Source organism: Arachis ipaensis, chromosome B5, assembly GCF_059453495.1.
Source record: "Arachis ipaensis isolate K30076 ecotype BB chromosome B5, ASM5945349v1, whole genome shotgun sequence".
NCBI lineage: Eukaryota > Viridiplantae > Streptophyta > Magnoliopsida > Fabales > Fabaceae > Arachis > Arachis ipaensis.
In genome coordinates, this window is record NC_142440.1 from 53,100,302 (window position 1) to 53,126,070 (window position 25,769).

At 39.3% G+C, this 25,769-nt stretch overlaps 1 non-coding gene across 1 annotated transcript; it reads right to left on the reverse strand.

The window, feature by feature from the left end:
* Window positions 1–4,658: 4,658 nt before the first annotated feature.
* LOC148564198 (small nucleolar RNA R71) lies at window positions 4,659–4,765 on the reverse strand. The gene has a single exon (XR_015885055.1). It is a non-coding gene; the product is annotated as a small nucleolar RNA R71 (small nucleolar RNA).
* Window positions 4,766–25,769: the final 21,004 nt, after the last annotated feature.

Genomic DNA, 25,769 nt, shown 5'->3' on the forward strand with positions numbered 1-25,769 from the left:
GTCTTCGTGGTATAAGCTAGATTGATGGCGGCATTCATGAGAGTCCGGAAAGTCTAAACCTTGTCCGTGGTATTCCGAGTAGGACTCTGGGATTGAATGACTGTGACGAACTCAAAGCTCGCGAGTGCTGGGCGTAGTGACAGACGCAAAAGGATAGTAAATTCTATTCCAGTATGATCGAGAACCTCCAAGATGATTAGCCATGCAGTGAAAGCGCATCGGATCATTTTCACAGAGAGGAATAGGATGCAACCAATGACAAGGGTGATGCCTCCAAACGATTAGCCGTGCTATGACAGAGCATTTGGACCATTTTCCCGAGAGGATTGAAAGTAGCCATTGGCACCGGTAGCATCCTTACAAAAAGCCAGCCATAGAAAGGAGTAAGACTGATTGGATGAAGACAGCAGGAAAGCAGAGGTTCAGAGGAACGATTGCATCTCCATACGCTTATCTGAAATTTTCACCAATGATTTACATAAGTATTTCTATCCTTCTTTTATTACTTATTTTCGAAAACCCCATTACTATTTTATATCTGCCTGACTGAGATTTACAAGGTGACCATAGCTTGCTTCATACCAACAATCTCCGTGGGATTCGACCCTTACTCATGTAAGGTATTACTTGGACGACCCAGTGCACTTGCTGGTTAGTTATGCGAAGTTGTGAAGATATGTTTAGACCATGGTTCTGTGCATCTGTTTTTGGTGCCATCGCCAGGGAGTCAATTTCGAATAATAATTCACAACCTGAGTAACAATTTCGCATACCAAGGAGGCAGGTCAACCCTCATCGTCAGCAGCAGCAGCAGGACCCCCCTCTACTTCAGCAGCCGCAGCATCCTTACCACCACCACCACTAGCACCTGAGCCGACTTATCTGTTGGTGCAGCACCTGCTTCGCTTCATGGAACGGTTCGAGCATCGTGTCATGCGACGTCTCGATCGCATCGACCAGTTGTTTGTATCATAGGGCATCAAGCTACCGCCGCTCCCAGACTCTCCCACTTACGACGAGCAGGATCAGGAGGAGGAGCTGGCTGAGGAGCCGACTCATCAGGATGCACCTCTAGAGACACAGGCCACTGCTGAGGTCCAGCAGCCTCCTGAGGATCCACAGCCACATTCAGAGCCACAGCCAGTCCCAGTCCCACAGCCTGAGCCTGAGGAGCCCGGCGCGATTGTTGACCCCATCCCGAGCTTCAGCAGTAGCATCGAGGATGATGCTTGATTCTAAAAGTGTGGGGAGGTCACCGTTCGTGACTGGTGTTTACATTTATGTGGTGAACTTTCGGACATCCATCTTTAGTTTCTGTTACTTTATGTTATTTTGCACTTTATATTTTAGATCCTTTCGGGATGACTGTATATATTTGCTATTGTAGATACTCTTGTTTTGGTCGTTGCCTACTTTTATTATTATTATTATTATTATTATATATATATATATATATATATATATATATGTTTGCATCTTAGTTCTTGATTGTGATTAGAAAGGTGTTGTGGATTGACAGAATTCTAGTTAACCCTTTTTATATCAGAATTATGTTTCGATTGAAAAAGCGGTAAACTAAGAAAATTCTAGTTAAAACTTTCTAAATCACAACAATGCATTAGAATAAGCTTAGTCAATATGATGAAAATTTTCAAGAAATTCATTTTTAGGGTACCACCCAATTGGTTGAAATTTTTTTTTTAGAACTTGCTTGAATTATATACTTGTGGATCATGTTTTGAGCAAAGAACACAAGCATGTGAGGTTTGAGCCTAATTGTGTGGTTACATCCTATGACCACTTACTTTCATTCTTGTGTGCATTATTCTCTTCCTATGATTGTAATCTTTGATTTGTTTAATTCTATATGTCCATTATTTTGTGTATACATGCATTTATATGATTGAGGCCATTGTTCAAATAGCTCACTTACCCATGTAAGTCTACCTTTTATCTTCCATTGATAACCAATTTGAGCCTATGCTTAACCCATTTGTTCATAATTTTAGCACATTACAAGCCTAAGTGAAAGTAAAAGAGAAGCCAACATTAGTGACACTCACTTTTGTCACTAACGTTGGCCAAGCTACAATGAGCCACGTTAGTTGCCACGTTAACTTAGTTAACGTGGAAGCTAACGTGGAGAAAGCAAGTGATCGCCAACATTAGTGACACTTACCTTTGTCACTAACGTTGGAATGAGCGCTAACGTTGAGGATAGGATGATGAGCCAACGTTAGTGACACTCACCTTTGTCACTAACGTTGGAGATGGCTATCATTACCACGTTAGAAGCCACGTTAACTTAGTTAACGTGGACTCTAACGTGGGAAGTAGGGGCACCTTGGAACGTTAGTGACAAAGGTAAGTGTCACTAACGTTCTCGAAGAATTGGCAAGCCTACGTTAAGAGCCACGTTAACTAAGTTAACGTGAACTCTAACATAGGGGGAGGGAGGACTCTCAACGTTATTGGAAAAGGTGAGTTCCAATAACGTGTGCGAAGGATCAAGAGGCAACGTTAGTGGTCACGTTGATGCCACTAACGTTGAAGTTAACGTGGATCATCCCTGGGTGAGGAACGTTAGTGAAAAAGGTGATTGTCACTAACGTTCTCGAACCCACACTCTCACTTAACGTTAACACCACTAACGTCCTGAGCTAAAGACCCTGCCTACTTCACACTTTCTCTCTGCAAGTAAAGCTAAGCCCACTGCGGAAGATAACTGTTTCAAACTCAAGATCCAAAGGCCCATATCCAAGACTTAAAGAATCAACTAGAAGATCAGAAGAGTAATATATATAGGGGTAGTTTTGAATTAGAAAAAAAGCTTCGGGGGGGAGTGAGGAATTTTGAGAACTATTCTCTATTTACTTTTTCTACACTTCTAGTTTACTTTTCATAATGTATTTTCCATCTTTGTTTTCCATTTCCAGAGCTATGAACAACTAAACCCCTTTCATTGGGTTAGGGAGCTCTATTGTAATTTGATGGATCAATATTAGTTTTCATTACTCTTCTTCTATCTTTTCTCTTGATTTTACTATAAAGCTTTCAATCTTCATCCAATTGGGTAGTTATCTTGGAAAAGAAGCTATTCATACTTGGATCTCTTCTGAACCTTGGAAGAGGAATGAAAAGATAATGCTAGAAATGCTTTCTCATGTTGGACCAAATTGGGTTTGGTTGGGTATGGTGACTATAATCCTACCAACACTTGATTTGGGAATGCATGTGGTATAATCAGTGACCATACTTCATCTCTTCTCATGAGCAATTGACCAAGGAATTGGCTATTGATCAAGATTTGAGAGATTGAATTGCCAAGGAATTAAAATTCGATCACTTAAGATTGCCAAGGAGATCAATGAATGCATTGATTGAGGAAGAGATGAAAATGAACTTGATCCGGAGAATGCAACATCTCCTAAGCCCAATGAATCCCCATTTCTTATCTTACCCATTCTCTTTAATTTCTACAATTTACTTTCATGAGCATCTTCCCCATTCCCATTTACAAATCTGCAATTTACTTTTCTTCATTTACTTTCAGCTCTTTACTTCCATCATTTATATTTTCTGCTATTTACTTTCCTGCCATTTAATTTCCTGCAACTCACAAACCAAATTCTGCTTCGCTCAACTAGAACATTCCTCTAATTAAAATTGCTTGACCAATCAATCCCTGTGGGATTCGACCTCACTCTATTGTGAGTTTTTACTTGACGACAATTCGGTATACCTGCCGAAGGAAAATTGTTGAGAGACAAGTTTCCGTGCTATCAAGTTTATGGCGCCGTTGCCGGGGATTGATTTTGTATCAACAATGACTAAATTGGAGGATAACTAGATTAAGCATTTTTCTTCTGTTTGATTTAAATTTCTGTTTGAGTTAATTACTTTCAGTTTTAGTTATTTTCCTCCCTTCCCCCCTACTCCTTTTTCTTAGTTATTTACCATTCAATTCACTAACCCGCTAACTGTTTGATATATTGCATCACTCACACTAACAGCAATTTTAACAAGAGTACTTTCGGCATCTATTTCCTTCCTTGTGCCTTGTTGGTTGTATGATAGGGAGAAGAAGCGGGGATTGAACTTTCTTTGATTCTGAACCTGAGTGGACTTTCCTTAGATTAAGGAGGGAAGCAAGAGGAAAGAGAGTAGTTGGTGCTGAGGAAGAGGAGGAGTACTTTGAACCAGACATGGATGAAAACATGGAGAACCATCATGAAGAAGAGGCTCACAACCATGGCAGAGAAGGTCTAGCAAATCATGCTGGGCAAGAGAGAAGAGTTCTAGGCTCTTACATCAACCCAAACCCAGAAAACTGTGGGAGTAGCATCCAAAGGCCAACCATACATGCCAACAACTTTGAACTAAAGCCACAGCTCATCACCCTTGTTCAGAACAACTGTTCATTCAGAGGAGGCGTCCAAGAAGACCCCAATCAACATCTAACCACCTTCCTGAGGATATGCGATACTGTGAAGTCCAATGGTGTTCATCCTGACACCTATAGACTACTTCTGTTTCCCTTCTCACTCAAGAACAAGGCATCCAAATGGCTAGAGTCCTTCCTAAAGGAGAGTTTAGCAACCTGGGAAGATGTGGTGAACAAATTCCTGGCAAGATTTTATCCTCCTCAACGAATTAACAGGTTGAGAGATGAGGTAGAAACATTCAGACAGCAAGATGGTCAGACTCTATACGAAGCATGGGAGAGGTTCAAGGACCTGACAAGAAGGTGCCCACCAGATATGTTCAATGAATGGGTACAGCTACACATTTTCTATGAAGGCCTTTCTTATGAATCAAAGAAGGCAGTAGACCATTCATCTGGGGGATCTCTGAACAAGAGGAAGACCATTGAGGAGGCCATAGATGTCATTGAAACTGTAGCAGAGAATGACTATTTCTATGCTTCTGAAAGAGGCAACACTAGAGGAGTGATGGAACTAAACAATGTGGATGCACTGCTGGCCCAAAACAAGCTTATTACCAAGCAGCTGGCTGACCTCACCAAGAAGATGGAGAGGAACCAAGTGGCAGCAATCACCACCTCATCGGCAACCCAAGAAGGAGTGAATGCAGAGGCAGAAAGAGAGCAAGAACAAGCCAACTACTTTGGAAACTCTCCCAGGCAGACCCATGATCCTTACTCCAAAACGTACAACCCTGGTTGGAGGAATCACCCAAACTTTGGATGGGGAAATCAACAAGATCAAAGCCAAGATCAGAGACGTCACAACCCCAACAACCATGCAGCTCACCAACATTCCACACAGAGATCATATCAGCACCACCCTAACAATACCTCTCCACATCCATACCAAAACCAAAATGACCCAACTCAACCATCCACTCTCAACTCACCATCATCTGAAGAAAGACTATCCAAAATTGAGACTCTGCTTGAAGGCATATGCAAAGAGATTCAAGATAATAAGGTATTCAAAGAGGAGGTGCGAGCTAGTATCAAGAACCAGGGGGACACCATCAAGAGGCTGGAATTTCAAGTGGGATACTTATCTGAAAAGATTCCCAAATAGGCTGGAATTTCAAGTGGGATACTTATCTGAAAAAGATTCCCAAACCTACTAATAGCTTCCCAAGTGACACAGAGAAAAATTCGAGAGGTGAAGCAAAGAAAGTCAGATGGAAAGATTGCAAGATGGTTACTATAAGTAATAAGAAGACTGAGGAAAAGCAAAACAAGCCATTGGAACAACTTGGAGAGACATCAGCAGAGAAATAGGAAAAAGATCACCAAGAACCCAAAATTTCACAAAAAGAGCTGACACAGAAGGAGCTACTGAAACTCTATGCACCGTTTCCCCAATTACTCAATGGTGCTATAGAGAAGAGAATATACTCAAGGTTTCTTGATCTGTTTGCATCCCTCCATGTAAACATACCATTCATCAAGGCTCTCTAACAAATGCCATCATACATTAAGTATATGAAGGAGCTGCTGACAAGGAAAAGCTCACTCAAGGGAGGACAAACAATAGTGATGAATAAGGAGTGCAGTGCTCTCATTCAACCAGAGTTGCCTATAAAAAGGAAGGACCCAGGGAGTTTTCACATCCCCTGTATCATAGGAGAAACAATGTTTGATAAATCACTCTGCGATTTGGGAGCAAGCATCAACTTAATGCCTTTATCCTTTATGAAAAGGCTGCAGATCAATGAGATAATACCCACAGATGTAGTTATCAGGCTGGCTGACAAAACTCAAAAACAAGCAGTAGGAGTGGTTGAAAATGTGCTGGTAAAGGTGGGAAAATACTTCCTTCCCACAGACTTTGTCATCTTGGACATGGAAGAAAGTCACACTCACCCAATCATATTGGGAAAACCTTTCTTAGCTACAGCTAGATCACTCATAGATGTGGAGCGAGGGGAGCTAATTTTGAGGATCCATGATGAACAACTCAGCTTCAATGTCTTCAAACTCTCACAAGAAACAGATCATAATGAGATACTGAGGGGGGAGGCAAGCACTGAAGCACAACCAACACCTCTGGGAAACCAATTGGTTGAAGAACAAGGCCATCAGCAGCTGTCACAGCTCAGGGAAAATAAGGAGGAACCTAAACTACCAGAGTCATATGAGACCAGCAACAAAATTCCCTTAGAAGAGGAGGTCACAAAGAGCAAGGCAACATCAAAAGGGACAAAGAAGAAGGCACCAAGGAGGTGGAGGAACAAGAAGATCCCTATAGAGGACTTCTCTCCAGAGGATAAAGTGATCTCAGCTTACTTCCCAGATATTCCACCTCATCTCCCCACTATCCCATCTCAGTTACCTAAGGTCTTCACCATCAACAGAGTTCTTTCCTTAGAACATGTGGAGATCCTTGATGAAGCCAATGGATATAGGTGTACTGCAAGAGGGGAAGATCTGAAGCATTACCAACCACCATGACAAAGGCAAAACGTCAAGCTAGTGACGCTAAAGAAGCGCTTCATGGGAGGCAATCCATGTTTTACATGCTTTTAAAAGTAGTTAATAATGCAAGGTTCAGGGATTTCAAATCAACTTGACATGGACTTGAATGAATCCTTGTGTGCAACATATAGTGAAGAACAAGTTTGGTGTTCAAGGCACACTAAGAGAACATCAATGTAACCCATATCATGTCACTCTTGGGGGCCTTGAACAAATCTTTTACACCACACGGCACCAAACTAAGTTTGGTATTGCCATTGTTGCACACATGGATGTTGAGTTAGTTAGTTGGTTTGCTCTAATGAATAGCACTTAGTTAGTTAAAACAAAAACTTTAAAAAGTAGTTATTCTTTTAATTTTGCCGCCACTTTCCACACATAATTTTTTTAATCACAATTCTTTTATTTTGTAGGAGAAAAGAAAGGGGTATTGAAGTGGATTGAGTGGACAATTGAAAGGAGAAGTTTCAGCCACTTCATGAAGGGGGAGTACACACTTGTCCTCAAGGGGAATACATTGGAAAATGTGGCCATGCAACATTGGAAGAAGGATACTCTTGGAGACCGAACCAATTCCCTTCATAAAGTTGATGATCCTTGTCCTCTTCCCATGATAAACCCCATCCGTCCGTCACACAACAACTCCATCAATCCACACCTTCCATTCACTCACCACCTTTCTATATAAGTAATCCGTATTCCGTACCCCACCTTCACATTCCACTCCCACTCTTCACACCTCTCCCTTTTCGGAACCAAGCACTTCTTACCCCATTAAAAACACTCTCACCAACTCCCTTCATTGCACCAAATCCTAATCAACCGAAGCCCATTCTCCACACCCTTTCTTTTTAAAAGTCTCTCATGGCATCATCAAGCTCTAAAAGAAGAAGGGGAAAGGAGCCTATGGAGCAACGCCCTTTTGATGAAAAGAAGTTCAGAACTTTTTATCATACATTACAGTACGGATGGATGGTTGATAAGGAGATTGTCTATGAGCTGGGCTTTCAAGTCAGAAAAATTGAGTGTCCCAAAATCACAAAGAAGGTGGAAAAGAGAAGATGGGAGCTCCTCACTGATCCGGTCACTAGGGTAAATGCAAATCTTGTAAGAGAATTTTATGCAAATGCTGTTCGATATGATAAGGCAGATGAGTCTTATACAAGTTTTGTAAGAGTAAAAACCGTGGATTTTAGTCCCATGAGTGTGATGAGAGCATTAAAGTTGCGGTCTATACCATTTGAGGAAGAGAGCTATCATTCAAGAATTGATAACAGCCCAAATTATGACCAGATTGTGCGAGATATATGTGTACCAGGTGCTGACTGGGTGCGAGATTCCGAAAGGAAACCCAAGTTCATTAAGAGAGGGGACCTCACTCCTGAAGCAAAGGGGTGGTTCAAAATTATAAGGAGATCCATCCTCCCTACAAGGAACAACTCAGAGGTGAATCTCAAAAGAGCCACAATGGTACACTGTATACTCAAAGGAGGAGAGATCAAGGTTCATGAACTCATAGCCCACGGCATTAGGAAGAGGGCCGAAAATAGCGATTCTAGAGGAAAGTTACGCTACCCCAGCACTATTTTCCGACTCTATGACAAGGCTTGGGTGGTGTTTGAAGATGAAGACCCCGAGTGGATCAAAGAGGGCATTCCCATTACAGTCCGAAGGATGAATGCTGTTGCATCCCCCCTACCTCAACGGAAGCCAAGAAATAGGCCAGCCCATCAAGTAGTAGAAGGACAAGACCTAGAAGAGCAAGCCCCAGCCACCTTGAACATGCACCAATTACAAAAAGCCATTGATGGCTTATCTAGGCAATATTAGGAAAATCAAGAGGCACAGAAGGAGCTCCAGCTACAAATGATGAACCGCCAAGAAGAATCATTTTCTAGATGGACGAATCAACAAGGGGAGTGGGAGAAGCAAATGATGGAGCAGCAATTGGAACAAGGAAAACAATGGGGTGAATCTTTCCACAGGATAGAACAAAGGCAAATTGAACAACAAGAATCTATCCAGAAGCTAGTCAACATCCAAGCACATCAAGGTGCACACATACATGAGATGCATCGAAAACAAATAGAACAAGAAGAACTCTTTGACGACCACAGGGCATTCTCTGAAGGGGTTTACATGAGCGAAAGTGGAAATCATGTAAACATGCTAGCAAGGCTTGCATACTTAGTTGGACAGCTACCTAATGTACATCCGGGAATCACAAAATATGACGAAGTGAAGGATGAGTTAGCACGAGAAGAAAGAGTAGGGGTGGAGAAGAGTCAATAATCAGTAAAGAAGGCACTTGAATACTGGAAAAGAGCCAGACTAGCACGGATGCAAGGAAGCACAAGTAGACACAAAGAGGACAAGCAAGAGGAAGAGCATGGGCAACCCCATGAGTAAAAGGTGGTGGAGTTCCCTCTTTGTTCCATCTTTTTCAAGCATTAAATAAGGAAAATCATGTATGAAATAGGACATGCTTCCATGATAGTTTAAGATTTTCAATTCTGTTTTTAGTATTCTACTTGCCTAGGTCTATGACTACTAGTCAAGTTGCCTGTTTTCAATTTCATCCTGCTTATTGTGTTGCTTGTCTCCTTTTTAATAAAAAGAGAATGTGTGTTATCAAAGACCAGAGTGGAGTTCATATTGTGGAGTAAGTTCCTTAGTGTGTGATGTGATCATAAGTTAGCTAAGTTGGTTCACCAACAAGGGTGGGAAGACAACTATCTGTCCTGAATCATATGCTTGAAACACACCCCATGAGACTAGCTAAATAACAAGATCCTAATAAGAAAAAAAGGGGAAAAAACAATAAGAGTTGAAAAAGAAAGAAAAGTTAATAAAGAATAAGGCTAGGCACCAAGGGTTTGAAACTTGAGAGATGTATCTGTGGTGCTCTTGTACCAAGGATCTGCTTGGATGAATAAGTTCGTAGTAGTGCTTCATCACTTGGTAATTGGGGTTAACTAACCCAGGATTATCAGCTGAAAGCCCACTATCAAGAGCAACCTTGCTACAGAACATTTAGTAACCCAAATAGGTGCTGGACACCAAGGTCTCAAGAAAGAAAATAAACAAACCATGTGCCTGTGGTGTGTATGTATGGGGGAAAGAGACTTGAGGGAGTAAGTCCTTAGGGGTGTCTTAACACCTAGCACCTTGAACCAACTGGTTCGGGAGTGCTGGCTGAAAGCTTATCTTAAAGAGTCGCCCCCTCACAGAGCACTTAGCCTAAGAACACAAATAAGCCCAGAAAACAATAAAAGGATCAATGAATAAGAGTCTCATAGGGTGCAATCAAGTGAGTATTCCAAGACATGATAAAGGTCTGAAAGCCAGTGAAGGAATGAACCTAAGTTGCTATGCATGAAACCACCATAAAACCAAGGATATGACCTCCACAATAATGACTCATTCCTCTTGGCATTCCATTCATCATTCTCTTGTTCCAGTACTTGCTTAGGGACAAGCAGGCTTTAAGTTTGGTGTTGTGATGCCAGGGCATTTTGGCCAGTTTCACTGACCTTTTCTTTACTGTTTTAGGGTAGTTTCATGCATTTTCTTAGGAAATAAGCTAGTTTTGGGTAGAATTTCACTTACATCTTGATTTAAGCATACATTGAGCACTTTACATGATTTCATGAGAATTTTGCATGAATAAGATGACAAATTGGATGATGCATGTCTCATGATGTGGATTAGAACTTTGATGCACTGTATTGCTTGATTTCAGGATAAAGGAAGCAAGAAAGAGCCACGTTGGCAGCCACGTTAGTCTAACTAACGTGACCACCAACGTGGAATTGGAGCTAGCTTGCAACGTTAATGCGAAAAGTAATCGCCAATAACGTCCTCGAAAGCCATCATAGCCCACGTTAAGAGTCACGTTAACTATGTTAACGTGAACTCTAACGTGGAAGAAAGAAATAAGGCCAACGTTAGTGACACTCACCTTTGTCACTAACGTTGGACCAAGCTCATAAGTGGCCACGTTAAGAGCCACGTTAACTCAGTTAACGTGGACTCTAACGTTGGGAAGCAAAAGAGAAGCCAACGTTAGTGACACTCACTTTTGTCACTAACGTTGGCCAAGCTACAATGAGCCACGTTAGTTGCCACGTTAACATAGTTAACGTGGAAGCTAACGTGGAGAAAGCAAGTGATCGCCAACGTTAGTGACACTTACCTTTGTCACTAACGTTGGAATGAGCCACAATGAGCCACTATGAGCCACGTTAACTCCCACGTTAACTTAGTTAACGTGGAAGCTAACGTTGAGGATAGGATGATGAGCCAACGTTAGTGACACTCACCTTTGTCACTAACGTTGGAGATGGCTATCATTACCACGTTAGAAGCCACGTTAACTTAGTTAACGTGGACTCTAACGTGGGAAGTAGGGGCACCTTGGAACGTTAGTGACAAAGGTAAGTGTCACTAACGTTCTGAAAGAATTGGCAAGCCTACGTTAAGAGCCACGTTAACTAAGTTAACGTGAACTCTAACGTAGGGGGAGGGAGGACTCTCAACGTTATTGGAAAAGGTGAGTCCCAATAACGTGTGCGAAAGATCAAGAGGCAACGTTAGTGGTCATGTTGATGCCACTAACGTTGAAGTTAACGTGGATCATCCCTGGGTGAGGAATGTTAGTGAAAAAGGAGATTGTCACTAACGTTCTCAAACCCACACTCTCACTTAACGTTAACGCCACTAACGTCCTGAGCTAAAGACCCTGCCTACTTCACACTTTCTCTCTGCAAGTAAAGCTAAGCCCACTGCGGAAGATAACTACTTCAAACTCAAGATCCATAGGCCCATATCCAAGACTTGAAAAATCAACTAGAAGATCAGAAGAGTAATATATATTGGGGTACTTTTGAATTAGAAAAAAAGCTTCGGGGGGGAGTGAAGAATTTTGAGAACTATTCTCTGTAATATTTTACTTTCTCTGGACTTCTAGTTTACTTTTCATAATGTATTTTCCATCTTTGTTTTCCATTTCCAGAGCTATGAACAACTAAACCCCTTTCATTGGGTTAGGGAGCTCTGTTGTAATTTGATGGATCAATATTAGTTTTCATTACTCTTCTTCTATCTTTTCTCTTGATTTTACTATAAATCTTTCAATCTTCATCCAATTGGGTTGTTATCATGGAAAAGAAGCTATTCATACTTGGATCTCTTCTGAACCTTGGAAGCGGAATGAAGAGATCATGCTAGAAATGCTTTTTCATGTTGGACCAAATTGGGTTTGGTTGGGTATGGTGACTATAATCCTACCAACACTTGATTTGGGAATGCATGTGGTATAATCAATGACCATACTTCATCTCTTCTCATGAGCAATTGACCAAGGAATTGGCTATTGATCAAGATTTGAGAGATTGAATTGCCAAGGAATTGGAATTCGATCACTTAAGATTGCCAAGGAGATCAATGAATGCATTGATTGAGGAAGAGATGAAAATGAACTTGATCCGGAGAATGCAACATCTCCTAAGCCCAATGAATCCCCATTTCTGATCTTACCCATTCTCTTTAATTTCTGCAATTTACTTTCATGAGCATCTTCCCCATTCCCATTTACAATTCTGCAATTTACTTTCCGTCATTTACTTTCAGCTCTTTACTTCCAGCATTTACATTTTCTGCTATTTACTTTCCCGCCATTTAATTTCCTGCAACTCTCAAACCAAATTCTGCTTCGCTCAACTAGAACATTCCTCTAATTAAAGTTGCTTGACCAATCAATGCCTGTGGGATTCGACCTCACTCTATTGTGAGTTTTTACTTGACGACAATTCGGTATACTTGCCGAAGGAAAATTGTTGAGTGACAAGCTTCCGTGCTATCAGTAGGTAGGTTAGGACTTAAGGGTTGATGTGATCAAATCTATTTGACGTACTTCAAGCTTAGGAGTAAATTTTACATACTTAAAGCTTTTGGGAAGTAGACTTAATAGGTTGGCCTCTCATAATTATCAATATTCGGTTTGTTAACAAGGATGGTGATACCAATTACTCAAGTCTTAGCCAAGAGTTCTTTATTTTGCTTTCTTTACTTACTCACTTAATTGGCTTTCTTGCCATCTCATGAACCAAAACCCCCTTCTTTACCCCTTAATAACCAATAACTAAGCACTACATTATTTCCTAGGGAGACGACCCAGAGTCTAAATACTTCGGTTAATTCTTATTTGGGATTTGTTACTTGTGACAAAACCATAATTTAATTTGATGCGAGGATTAACTATTGGTTTGGACTATACTAACAACGGGATTATTTTGTGGAATTCCGAACCGGTGTAAATCCTTGCTTTCATTAGGTAGCTTGGTTGTGGTTAGAGGATTCTAGGCCTGATAAGTGCTCCGTTCTTGTTACCTAAATGGCTGCATGTTATTTGCTTTGCTGAATAATGTTGGTATGATGTTCTGTGCATACCTTGTCACTGCTGTGTTTGTTTTTGGTTCATATGTATTGTTTCACTGCTGCCTCACTGAGTAATTCTACTTGATGTCACCTAAACCATATGAACTCTTTGCTTGTTACATGTTTAATGGATTCATATGTGTTAATTTGCTGTTTTTGTTATTCGAAAACGTCCAATTTACTGTCGGAATGCTGCCAAAATTTTTGGAAACTTCCCTATCATCAATTTGCAACTTAGGAATGGAACTTGGCACTTGTTTTACTTGAAAATGATTTTTGTTTTATGCCAAGTACAACTCCTTAGTTGATTTGCCCAGCCTTCCCGTTTCATTTTGATTCCCGCTTATGTGCATTACACTTGGTTAATCAAATGACTACTTGACGAATTTCTGTGTCAAATAGCACCTCGGTTAACTAAGTTAAGAAGAGCCTTTTTTGTGTTTTTAACATTTCAAGTTTATTTCAAATGCTTTCTGACTTCTTGGTTCAAGTTTAATTGTTCATTCTACTTACCTTTGAAGCCTTTCACATTATGTCATCATTTAACTTAAACTTGCCCTTTCTCGATAAAGGCTCGTATATTAGTGATAATTGGTGATTTCCACTAGTGTGACCCCTTTTAATTTGAAATCGTTTCAACTTGGTTTTGGTTGCACAAGTGCCTATTTCAAATCTCATAACACCAATTATCACAAACTTCGTGACCATGAGCATTGTTGATGACCTATTTTTCTAGTGTGTGCTTTTATGCAAATTCATATTTCATCATCAATGACTTGCATCACACTCATGATTGTGGGCATGCTTGTTCTTTACATACCTATTGAGCTTCTTGTGGTTAAGTCTCATAATTGTCATGCCACTGATTTCTAACCTAGTTTTCTAACTTCTAACTTTGTTGACTCTCTAATTCCTTTTTCTTAGTTTTTACATTAACTCCTCTATATTCTTTGAGGCATGATGACTATTGTAGCTTAACAAACAAGCATTCAGTTATTGTTGCATGATTTCTTGGTTCCGTTTTGGATTAAATTATGTATTTTGTTTGCTTGCATTCCAAGTTTTCATCTTTTTGACTCACTTCATGCATATGTCATGTCTTGCTTTATATTCCTCTACTTGGCTTAATTATTTATATCCTGTCATATATGTTTTTTAGGATGTCTGATAGAGGGAAAGAAAAGGTTACCTCTAGAAAGAGGAAGAAACCTCAATCTTCCGCTGCTTCTCCTTTCACCGATTATGCCAAGAACCCTCTTTCTGAAAAGGACAAAGCAGATCAGCAACTGCCACCCACTAACGTAGACAGGTTTCCTAACCTGTACTGTGAGCTCCGCTTCCCGACCTATCGGAAGAAGAATCTCAACATAGAAAAGAAACTAGCCATTCTCACCAAGCTGAGGCGATCCATTGAGACCTGTATTGAGGGGATGGGTCTAGGTTTTGTTGATAGGGAGTTGGGTAGGGTGAACACATCATGGGTACCGCCACAGACACAGGCTACCCCAGAGGCGCAGCAGACCTCCGTGGAGCCACAGCCTCATCCCTAGCCAGATGCGACAGTTGACCCTCACCCCGAGTCTGAGCCATAGCATCGAGGACGATGGTTCATTCTAAGTGTAGGGAGGTCACCGTCGTCGCCGTCGGTGGAATTATTAATTTGGCTGATGAGTTCGGACATCTATCTTTTATATTTTGGATTGTTGAAACCCAAGTTTACCCTTTTTACATAAGAAATTTGGTTTGATTGAAAAAGAAGGGATAAACTAAGAAAATTTTAAAATTTCTAAATCACAACATTGCATTTAGAGTAAGCTTAGTCAAACAATGAAATTTTCCAAAGAATTTATCCATAGGGCACCACCCCAATTGATTGAAAATTTTTGTGGAACTTGCTTGAATTATATATTTTATGAAACATGTTTTGAGCTAAGAACACAAGCATGTGAGATTTGAGCCTAATGATGTGGTTACATCTTATAACCACTTATTTTCATTCTTGTGTGCAATTGTTCTCTTTCTATGATTGTGATCCTTGATTTGTTTAATTCTATATATCCATCATTTCTTGTATTCATGCATTTATATGATTGAGGTCATTGTTTCATAAAGCTCACTTGCCCAAATAGCCTACCTTTTACTTTCCATTGTTAGCCAATTTTGAGCCTATGCTTAACCCAATTGTTCTTAATGTTAGCACATCACAAGCCTAGAGCGAAAAATAATAAATGTCCCTTGTTTGGATCTTTGAGTAGTTTAGGCTAGTGAGAGTGTTTATTATTCATGTTTGGGGAGATTTGGGAAAATTGGTTGGGATAAAGGGGTGTTTTGTATTTCTATATTTGGGAATTGGGTGCATGCTCATGTGTTAATCAAATGTTAGACCTTATGCATTGATGTTCTTGCATATAGTTTGAAAGAAAGAAAAAAAATCAATCAAAAAAATGAGAAAAAAAAAGAAAAAGAAAAGTGAATATGAAAAGAAAAGAAAAGAAAGAAAAAATATAGAAAAAGGAAAGAAAAGAAAAGAGAAAAACATAATAAAAAGGGGACAAAATGCCCCAAAGTAAAGTTCAATAAAAAATCAATGCATAGGAGTTGTGAAATGAAAAAAATGCATGAGTATGAGAAAAAAAGTGAAGAATAGGTAGTTAGGTTAGAACTTAATTGTATAGGTTATCATAGGTTAGGTGAGAAATTCAAGGTTAATCTAAGATTCAAATTTCAAGCTCACTTAACCATATATGACCCTACCTTGACCCTAGCCCCATTACGACCTTTGAGAGTCCTCATGATAATTGTATGCATGCATTGAATGATTGTTGATTGTTATATGAAGAACAAATTTTGGAAGCATGATTAGGGGAGAATTGAGTGAATCAACCCCCTAAACACTTGAGTGACTAGAGCGGATACACATTCGGTGAGGGTTGATTGCTCAATTACATGTTTTCACTATAATCATTCTTATTCATGCAAGTTTGTAAATCTTTTTGATAATTCAATAATATTGTGGGTTGGATTTGATTCCTATTGCTTTAGCCCTTATGCTTACATACGTTCTCTTGGATGTTGATTTGTTTTGACCAAGCATTTGCATTCATAATAGGTAGTTGCATTTACATAGGTTGCATATAGTTTAGTTGCATTGAATAAATGTCATACCCCTTACTTCCTTCGTGGTTTAGCATGAGGACATGCTAAGGATTAAGTGTGGGGAGGTTGATAAACCCCATTTTTAAGGTTTATCTTGTGTTGAATTTAGAGCATTTTATCAACCTTTTCCCACATTTATTCAATGAAATAGCATGGTTTTGTGATTCTTCCTTAATTTGTGCTTAAATTTGAAAACATGCTTTTAAACCCTCAATTTGATAATTTTAATCTTCCTTTGATTACACTAGATGCCTTGACGTGTTTGTTAGTGATTTCAGATTAAAAAGGCTATGAATGGATCAAAGGAGTGTAGAGGAAAGCATGCAAAGTGGAGAACACATGGAAAAACCAAAGATTTGGTTGCACTCATCCACGTGCACATGCAACAGACGTGCACGCATGGATCGTAAAAACCCCATGGACGCGCACGCGTGTTGTACGCGTACGCGTCGGTGCTAGCACGTGATTTTTAAGTGAAATCGCGCTTGGCGAATTCATAGGGGCTGTGAGGCCCAATCTAAAACAACTATGGCACCAAAATGCTTAAAATGACCAAGGATTGAAGGGAAGGCATCATTTCATCACTTTACACATAGTTTAGTTTAGATCTAGTATTAGAGTTAGTTTCTAGAGAGAGAGAGAGGCTCTCTCTTCTCTCTAGAATTAGGACTAGGTTTAGGTTAATAAGCTTAGATCTAGATTTTAATTCATGTTTTCTTCTACTTCTACCTTTCAATTCTTTGTTGTTACATCTTGTTCTTCTATTCTCTTGTTGTAATTTCCTCTATTTTGTTACTATACTTTGTTGTTGATCCACTCTTGTTCCTTCCATTTTCTTTTAATGCAATTTGAGGTAATTCATGTTAATTGTGTTCTCTTTGATTGTTGTTGTTAATTCTTTGCAATAAGTTGATGTTAGATTTCATTCTTGTTGTCAATTTACTATGCTTTTCTTTTATGCCTTCCAAGTTTTTGTCAAAATGCTTGAAAGGATGTTAGAATATAATTTTATGTTCTTGGCTTGGGAAGGTAACTTAGGAATTCTTCAGTTACTAATGTCTAAGTGATTGATAGTTGATGGCGATTGACTCTAGCTCTCATTAATTCAATTAGTGGATAGCTAGGACTTATGGACTTGGATTGATGTAGCTCATTTGACTTTCCTCTACTTGTTAGAGGATGACTTAGTGGGATTGATCCTTGCAATCATCATATTATAGTTAGTGATAAGGATAGAGATCCTTGACCACCAAACCTTGCCAAGATCTTTTTGTCATTTTGCAATTTACTTTTCTTGTTTCCTATTCAAAACCCCAAAATATACATGTCCATAGCCAATAACAAGAACACTACCCTGCAATTCCGTTGAGAGACGACCCGAGCTTTAAATACTTCGGTTATTAGTTTTATTAGGGGTTCGTACTTGTGACAAACAAATTTTTGTATGAAAGGATTATTTGTTGGTTTAGAAACTAATACTTGCAATGAGATTTCATTTGTGAAATTCTAAACCGTCAATTTCCCATTCATCAATGTCCATAGCAGCGCTCTCCAAAACTGCGTAGCGCTCGCAATAAGAACACTACCCACGCATATGCGTTGATCACGAAATATCACTTCTGTGCTGATGCTTCATCCATGCATTTGCGTGCTTCTTCCCAAGATGTCACATCCATGCGTACACGTCATGCATGCGTACGCGTCGAAAGCTAAACTTCAAATCCCAATTTTGTGCTTTGTCGTAGGCGCTTGTTGGTGGAGAACATAGCGCTCGTTGGTGGAGAACGCTCTTCATATCCACGCGTACGCGTTATACGCGTTATTCACGCGTACACGTGGTCTTCTAAAATCACCATTTCGACGCGTACACGTCAACCACGCATACGCGTCCTTAGCAAAACTTTCTTGGTGAGGATCGCAGTGCTCTTTTCCACTTCTCTGCTTCTTTCTTGCCTGTCATCAACTAAACAGATACATCAAAGCCTTGGCATAATCATCAAATCTTGCATCATTCATATTATCGAATAATTCTTGCATAAATCTGATAAAAATGCACTAATTTAACAATGTTTGATTAAATCATGACAAACATGAATTTCTCATCCAAACACTCACTTATTGCTTAAGAAATGCATGAAAACCAAGTAAAAACTAATGAAAAAGGCTTGTAAAATTAGCCTAATATGACTTGTCATCACATTAGCATAAAACTCTCTAATAAGATTTGCATTTACTCGTGTGGGCGGATTGGTGAGAAGCTCCCATCTCTTCCTTTCAATCTTTTCTTTGATCTCATGGCATTCATCATCTGGAAGTTGGAAGGCTAACTCGGGTAATATTTCCTTTGGTTCTATCCACCCAAGTTGTATCTCATGAAACACAGATTTAAACTTCCAATTGTCAAAGGAAATTTCCTCTATAAGTTCCTTTCCCTTTCTTTTTTTTGAAGTTGATGATGCCTTTGGTTTGCTTTGAAGTGGCCGAATGAGGGAGAAAGAAAAGATAGAGAAGAGTGGCAAGTATAACTCGTATAAGGGAGAGTGAGAGTGTAGCTTGAGAATGAAGATAAGTGATTGATTAAGTGAAAATAAGAACTGGTTGAATAAAGAAGTATAATGGTGAGATTTGGAATCAAAGGAACACAAGAGGTAAAATGTGAATGTAAGAAGGTGTATCTTTAAGTGTGAGGTTCAAACCAAATGGAGATTATTTATAATGAAAGGTGGTGAAGGAATGGATGGTAAGGATTCATTTTGTATGGTGGAAATGAAGGGTGTTCATGCAAAGTGGGGTGGGGACAAGGATTGCTTCTTTATGAGGTTGGTAGGTTCAGTTATCAAGGTGTTCTTATGACACACCTAACAAACCAATGTATGCAAGGTTGTGATTTCCAAGGAGCAATTTTCAAGGACATGTGACTAGCCCTTGTTGCAAAGTAGCCGAACCCCCGTTTCCTTGAATTGTCCTCTCCATCAATCTCCTCCTCCATATCCATATTCAAAACAACAAACAAAAATGAATTCAATTAGTGGTGGCAAAAATGAAATGTAACAACTAACTTTTAAATTTTCATCAATTGACCAAATAACAAAAAAAAAACAAAGTATTCTTCATGAATTAAAACCAACCTGACTCCTTGTAAGTATGCATGTGACATTTGTGAACACCAAACTTAGTGTTTGGTCATGTGGTGTAAGGAAGTTGATTAAACTCCTAAGATATATATATTATGAGCCTTATGTATCATCCTAGGTGATGCCAAGGCTTCTTAGGCTAGTTTCACTAGCCTATTTCTTTTGTTTTTATTAGGTTTTATGCACTTTCTTTAGCTATAAGTAAGTATTTGGATGAAAATTTAATGCATACCTTGATTCAATCAAACATGGTTAATTTTGTGCATTTTCATGAGATTTATGCTAGATCTATTGTTTATTATGAATGATGCAAAATTTTGTGAATTTAGCAAGGCTTTGATGCATGTGTTTGGTTGATGATAGGTAAAAAGAAGCAGAGGAAGAGCAAGGAAAGGGGCAATGCAACGTTCTGCAAGAATTTTGTGCCAACGTTGGAGGGAACGAACCAACGTTACCTTCAATGTTTTTCAATACAGTTTGCTTTCTGAAAATTGGAAAAATTAGCTGCGTCGCGCATGCGTGAACGTGGAAATTTTACAATCCACGCGTACGTGTTGGTGACGCGCACACGTGGAAAGGCCAATGTTGGAGGTAATGTTGGTGAGCCAACGTTGAGTCCAACGCCTGTGATAAGAATTTCAAAACTTGAATTGGGAAAAATTACGTTGATGCGTACGCGTCGACGATGCGTACGCGTGGAAGTGCATTTTGGCCTTGCACGCGAATGCCTGAGCGACGCATACGCGCAAAAACCTGTTTGACGCGTACGCGTGGCCACGCACACGCGTGACTGTGTGAAGGTTGGTGCACCAACTTTGCTAGCAACGCTCAGATTTCATATTTTTTTTAAGTAACATTTGACCCAACGTTTTTATAAAAACGTGGTCACCAATGTTAAGGCTAATTTCATTCAAAAATGCACCAATACAAAATATGAAATGTTAGTTGCCAACGTCCATCATCAAGGAATCACTCCTAACTGTTTCAATAAAGGCCAAGGCCCACATCCAAATATTTGAAGATCCAATTGAAGATATAAATAGAGGAGTTTTGAAGATTGAAAGGAGCTCTCTGGAGGCCCTGAGGGGGCTCTGGGAGTTCAGACTCCTGATTTCACTTTCTCTGCACTTTTCTTTTAGCTTTATGTATTTTCTTTATCTTTTTCCTTTTAGTTAGGCAGTTAGGAACCCAATTTCCATTCTCAGAGCTATGAACAACTAAACTCCTCCTCATTGGGTTAGGGAGCTCTGTTGTAATTCAATAGATCAATAACAGTTTTCATTCTTCTTCTTCTGTCTTTTCTCTTGATTTTGCTACAAAGCTTTCGATCTTAATTCAATTGAATAATTGTCTTGACAGAGAAGCTATTCATAATTGAATTTTCTCTGATCCTTAAGAGAGAAATAAGGAAATCATACTAGAAATGCTTTCTCACATTGGATTGGATTGGGGGTTGGATGGATATAGTAACATGTAATCCTACCAATACTTTGATCTCTGAAGGTGTGTGGTATAATCAGTGACCAAACTTCATCTCTTCCCATGAGCAATTAAATCAAGACATTGGGCAATTGTTTAAGCTTAGAGAGATTGGTGAGCCAAGACATTGGGATCCAATCACCTAAGATTGCCAAGCAAGATCAATGAATGCATTGATTGAAGAAGAGATGAAAATGATTTGATCCAGAGAATATGATATCTCCTAAGCCCAATGAATTCCCTACTTCTGATCTTACCCATTTTTTTAATTCTGCGGCTACATTTATGCTTAACAATCCCCGTTCCCCTTTTAATTTCTTGCAATTTAAGCTTCTGTACTTTAATTTCCTGTAATTTCCCTTCTGCCAATTAATTTTTGTTATTTACATTCAGTTATTTACATTTCTTGCTCTGTAAGTTTCCCGCCAATTTAAATTCTGCAAACCTCAATTCAAATGCTGATTCAGTTCAACTAGAACAATTCTCTAATTAAAGTTGATCAACTAACCAATCCCTATGGGATTCGACCTCACTCTACTGTGAGTTTTTACTTGACGACAATTCGGTGCACTTGCTGGTGGAAATTTGTTGAGAGAAATGTTTTCGTGTATCACTAGGTGCCTTGCACACCAAACTTGTTGTCCACTATATGTTTCATGCAAGAGTTCAATGAAATCCTTGTCACTTTTGATTTTATCTTTAATTATCATGAGGACTACTTTATTATCTACTATCAAAGCTTAAACTAAAAAAGATATAGAGCATGGGTTGCCTCCCATGAAATTTAAAACTTTAAATAATTTGATTCTCATCATTCATACTTGTAGCATATGTGGAACACCAAACTTAATGTTTGGCTTTATACTACAAGAAAATGCTTAAGTAAATATCCTAAGATGTCTATATGTTCATCGTGCATGAAATCATGTTAGGGTGCCTTTAGGCTGATGCCAAGACATCTTAGGCTAGTTTCACAAGGCTTTTTTAGTTGTTTTCGTATGGTTTTATGCACTTTCTTGAGTAACAAGTAAGTATTTGGATGAGAATTTCATGCATACATTAATTCAATCAAACATGGTTAATTATGTTCATTTTCATGAGATTTGTGCAACAAATTACTTGATGCTATGAATGGTGCAAGAAACTTGTGATTATGGCAAAGCTTTGATGCATTTGTTTGGTTAATGATAGGTGAAGAGAAGCAGAGGAAGGGTGAGAAAGAAGCAGAGAAGGCAATGTTGGTGGCCAAAGTTAGCCCATGAACGTTGCCACCAACGTTCCAAAAAGCTAAAGTACACCGTTGGTGGCCAAAGTTGGCTCACCAACGTTGCTGGTAACATTTTGAAGAGAAAGGGTGCCAACGTTAGAGGGAACGTTGGTGAACCAACATTACCCCCAACGTCCTGGATAAATATCAAAAGTTGGAGCTGGGTGGATTGCTTAGTATGCGTACGCACAAGGGAGTGTGCGTGCGCATAAATGTCCAACGTTGGAGGGAACGTTGGTAAACCAACGTTACCCCCAACGTCTTCGACTAATCTCAAAACTGGAGCTGGAAGAATTGCCTTGTGTGCGTACGCACAAGAAGAAAAATTGTAAGTGTGCGCACGCACAAGGCAGTGTGCGTACACACAAGTGTGCAAGGTTGGAGGGAACGTTGGTGAAGCAACGTTACCCCCAACGACTGCGATCAAACTTCAGTTTTTAGATTGGGAACTTTTGATATGACGCGTACGTGTCGATGATGCGTACGCATGAAAATGGAAAAACAGCAAGTTTCACGTACGCATGGGCAACGCGCACGTGCAAAATGGCAAAAATCCAGTGTGACACATATGCGTGGGCGACGCCTACGCGTGACCAGGCCAATGTTGGTCCACTAACATTGCCTCTAACGTTCCTCAATGACTTAAGAGGAACATTAGCCAAAGTTAGTGGCCACCAACATTAGTCACTGACGTCCACACCAAGCTCAATTCAAGTGGCACCTATGCAAGCTCATGAACATTGGTTAGCTCAAGCCCACGTTAGCATCAATAAGAGCCACTCTCAACTAGCTTCAACAAGGGCCAAAGCCCACATCCAAGACTTCAAGACTGAATGAAGAAAGTGTATAAATTAGAAATGGATTGGAACCTCGGGGATCCAGGATTGCAAACACTTTGTATTATTTTTCTGCAATTCAGTTTTATTTTCAGAATGAAATTCACAATCCAATTCTCCATTTCCAGAGCTATGAACAGCTAAACCCCATTTCATTGGGTTAGGGAGCTCTGTTGTAATTCAATGGATCAATAATAGTTTTCATTCTTCTTCTTCTTTCTTTTCTCTTGATTTACTTGAAAGCTTTCGATCTTCATCCAATTGAGCAATTGTCTCGAAAGAGAAATTACTCATGCTTGGATTTCCTTTGAACCTTGGAAGAGGAATGAGGAAATCATGCTAGAAATGCTTTCTCATGTTGGACTAGATTGTGGGTTGGATGGATACGGTGACATATAATCCTACCAATGCTTTGATCTAGAAAAACATGTGGTATAATCAGTGATCGTAATTCACCTATTCCCATGAGCAATTAGATCAAGGAATTGGGCAATTGTTCAAGCTTAGAGAGATTGGATTGCCAAGGAATTAGGATTCAATCACCTAAGATTGCCAAGAGATCAATGAATGCATTGATTGAGGAAGAGATGAGAATGAACTTAATCCGGAGAATGCAACATCTCCTAAGACCAATGAACTCCCCCATCTTTGATCTTCCCAATTCTCTTTAATTCTGCTGTTTACATTTATGCTCATCACCCCATTCCCATTTAAGTTTTTGCAAGTTTAATTCCATACAATTACTTTCTGCAATTTATATTCAGCTCTTTTACCTTCAGTCATTTACATTTCTTGTAATTTACGTTTCTCGCCATTTTAATTTTTGCAATTCCCAATTCAAATCTGCTTAGTTCAATGAGAACACCCCTCTAATTAAAGTTGCTCAACCAATCAATCCCTGTGGGATTCGAACTCACTCTACTGTGAGTTTTTACTTGACGATATTCGGTATACTTGCCGAGGGAAATTTGTTGAAAGATAGATTTTCGGGCATCAAGTTTATGGTGCCGTGGGGATTGATTTTGCGTTGACAATGATTAAATTGGAGGATAATGATGAAGGGAAAACTGGTTGGTTTAGAATTTCACAATTGAAATTCTCGTTGCAAGTATAGTTCTAAACCAACAAACAATCCTCTCATGCAAAAATTTGGTTGTCACAAGTAACAAACCCAATAAAAATAAACCGAAGTATTCAAACCTCGGGTCATCTCTCAAAGGAATTGCAGGGAAGTGTTCTTGTTATTGGTTATGAAATGCATATTTTGGGGTTTTGAATATGGAACATAAAAGATAAATTGCAAGAAAGTAAATGGAAACTCAAATAATAAAAAGGTCTTGGCAAGGGTTGATGGTTAAGGATCTATATCCTTGTCACTAACCACAACATGATAATTGCAAGGATTAATCCCATTAAGTCATCCTCTAACATGTAAAGAAAAGTCAAATGAGCTACACCAATCCTAATCTATAAGTCCTAACCTTCTCACTAATTAATTTAGGGAAAGCTAGAGTCAATGGACACCAATCATCAACACTTGGACATTAGCAACTCAATTTCACCTAAGTTACCATTCCAAGCCAAGAACACAAAAATCTACTCTAGCATCCTTCCAAGCATTTTGTCAAACACTTGGAAGGCATAAAAGGAAAGCGAGATAAAATTGCAAGAAATGTAAATCTACAACTACTAATTGCAAGGAAATTAACAACAACAATTCAAATCAACAATAGAAGAAATCAAACATAAATTGAATTAAAAGGAAAATAAAAGAAACAAGAGTGCATCAACAACGAAGTAAACAATTACAAGAAGTAGAATGCTAAACTAAGAAAGCAAAGGTAGAGGAACAAGAAATTGCAAAGGAAAAGTGAATCAAAGCATGAATTAAACCTAGATCTAAGAAATCCTAATATACATCTAACCTAATTCTAGAGAGAAGAGAGAGCTTCTCTCTCTAGAAACTATCCTAAAGCATGTTAAAACTCAATTGTGTGCTTCCCTCCTTGACTCCTCTTGATTTCTGCATGTAATAGGCTTAGAAAATGAGTTGGATTTGGGCCTGAGAAGTCCAGAAATTGCCCCCAACGTTTTCACTTTAATGAGGTCACATGCGAGCATTGACGCATACGCATGGGTCACACGTACGCGTCGATTGACGTTTTTACTTTCCACGCGTACACGTCACGTACGCGTACGCGTCGCCATGCGACTTCAAATTCACACGTGCGCGTCGTTCCACGCGTGTGCGTCGGTGAATGCATCCCAAATCTTTGATTTTCCATGATTTCTCCATTTTGCATGCTTTTCTCTTCATTCCTTTGATCCATTCTTAGCCTTTTCAATCTGAATTCACTAACAAACACAACAAGGCATCTAGTGGAATCAAAGGTGAATTAAAATTAGCAAATTAAAGGCCTAAAAAGGATGTTATCACACTTAAGCACAAATTAGGAGAAATTTATGAAACCATGCTATTTCATTGAATAAATGTGGGAATAGTT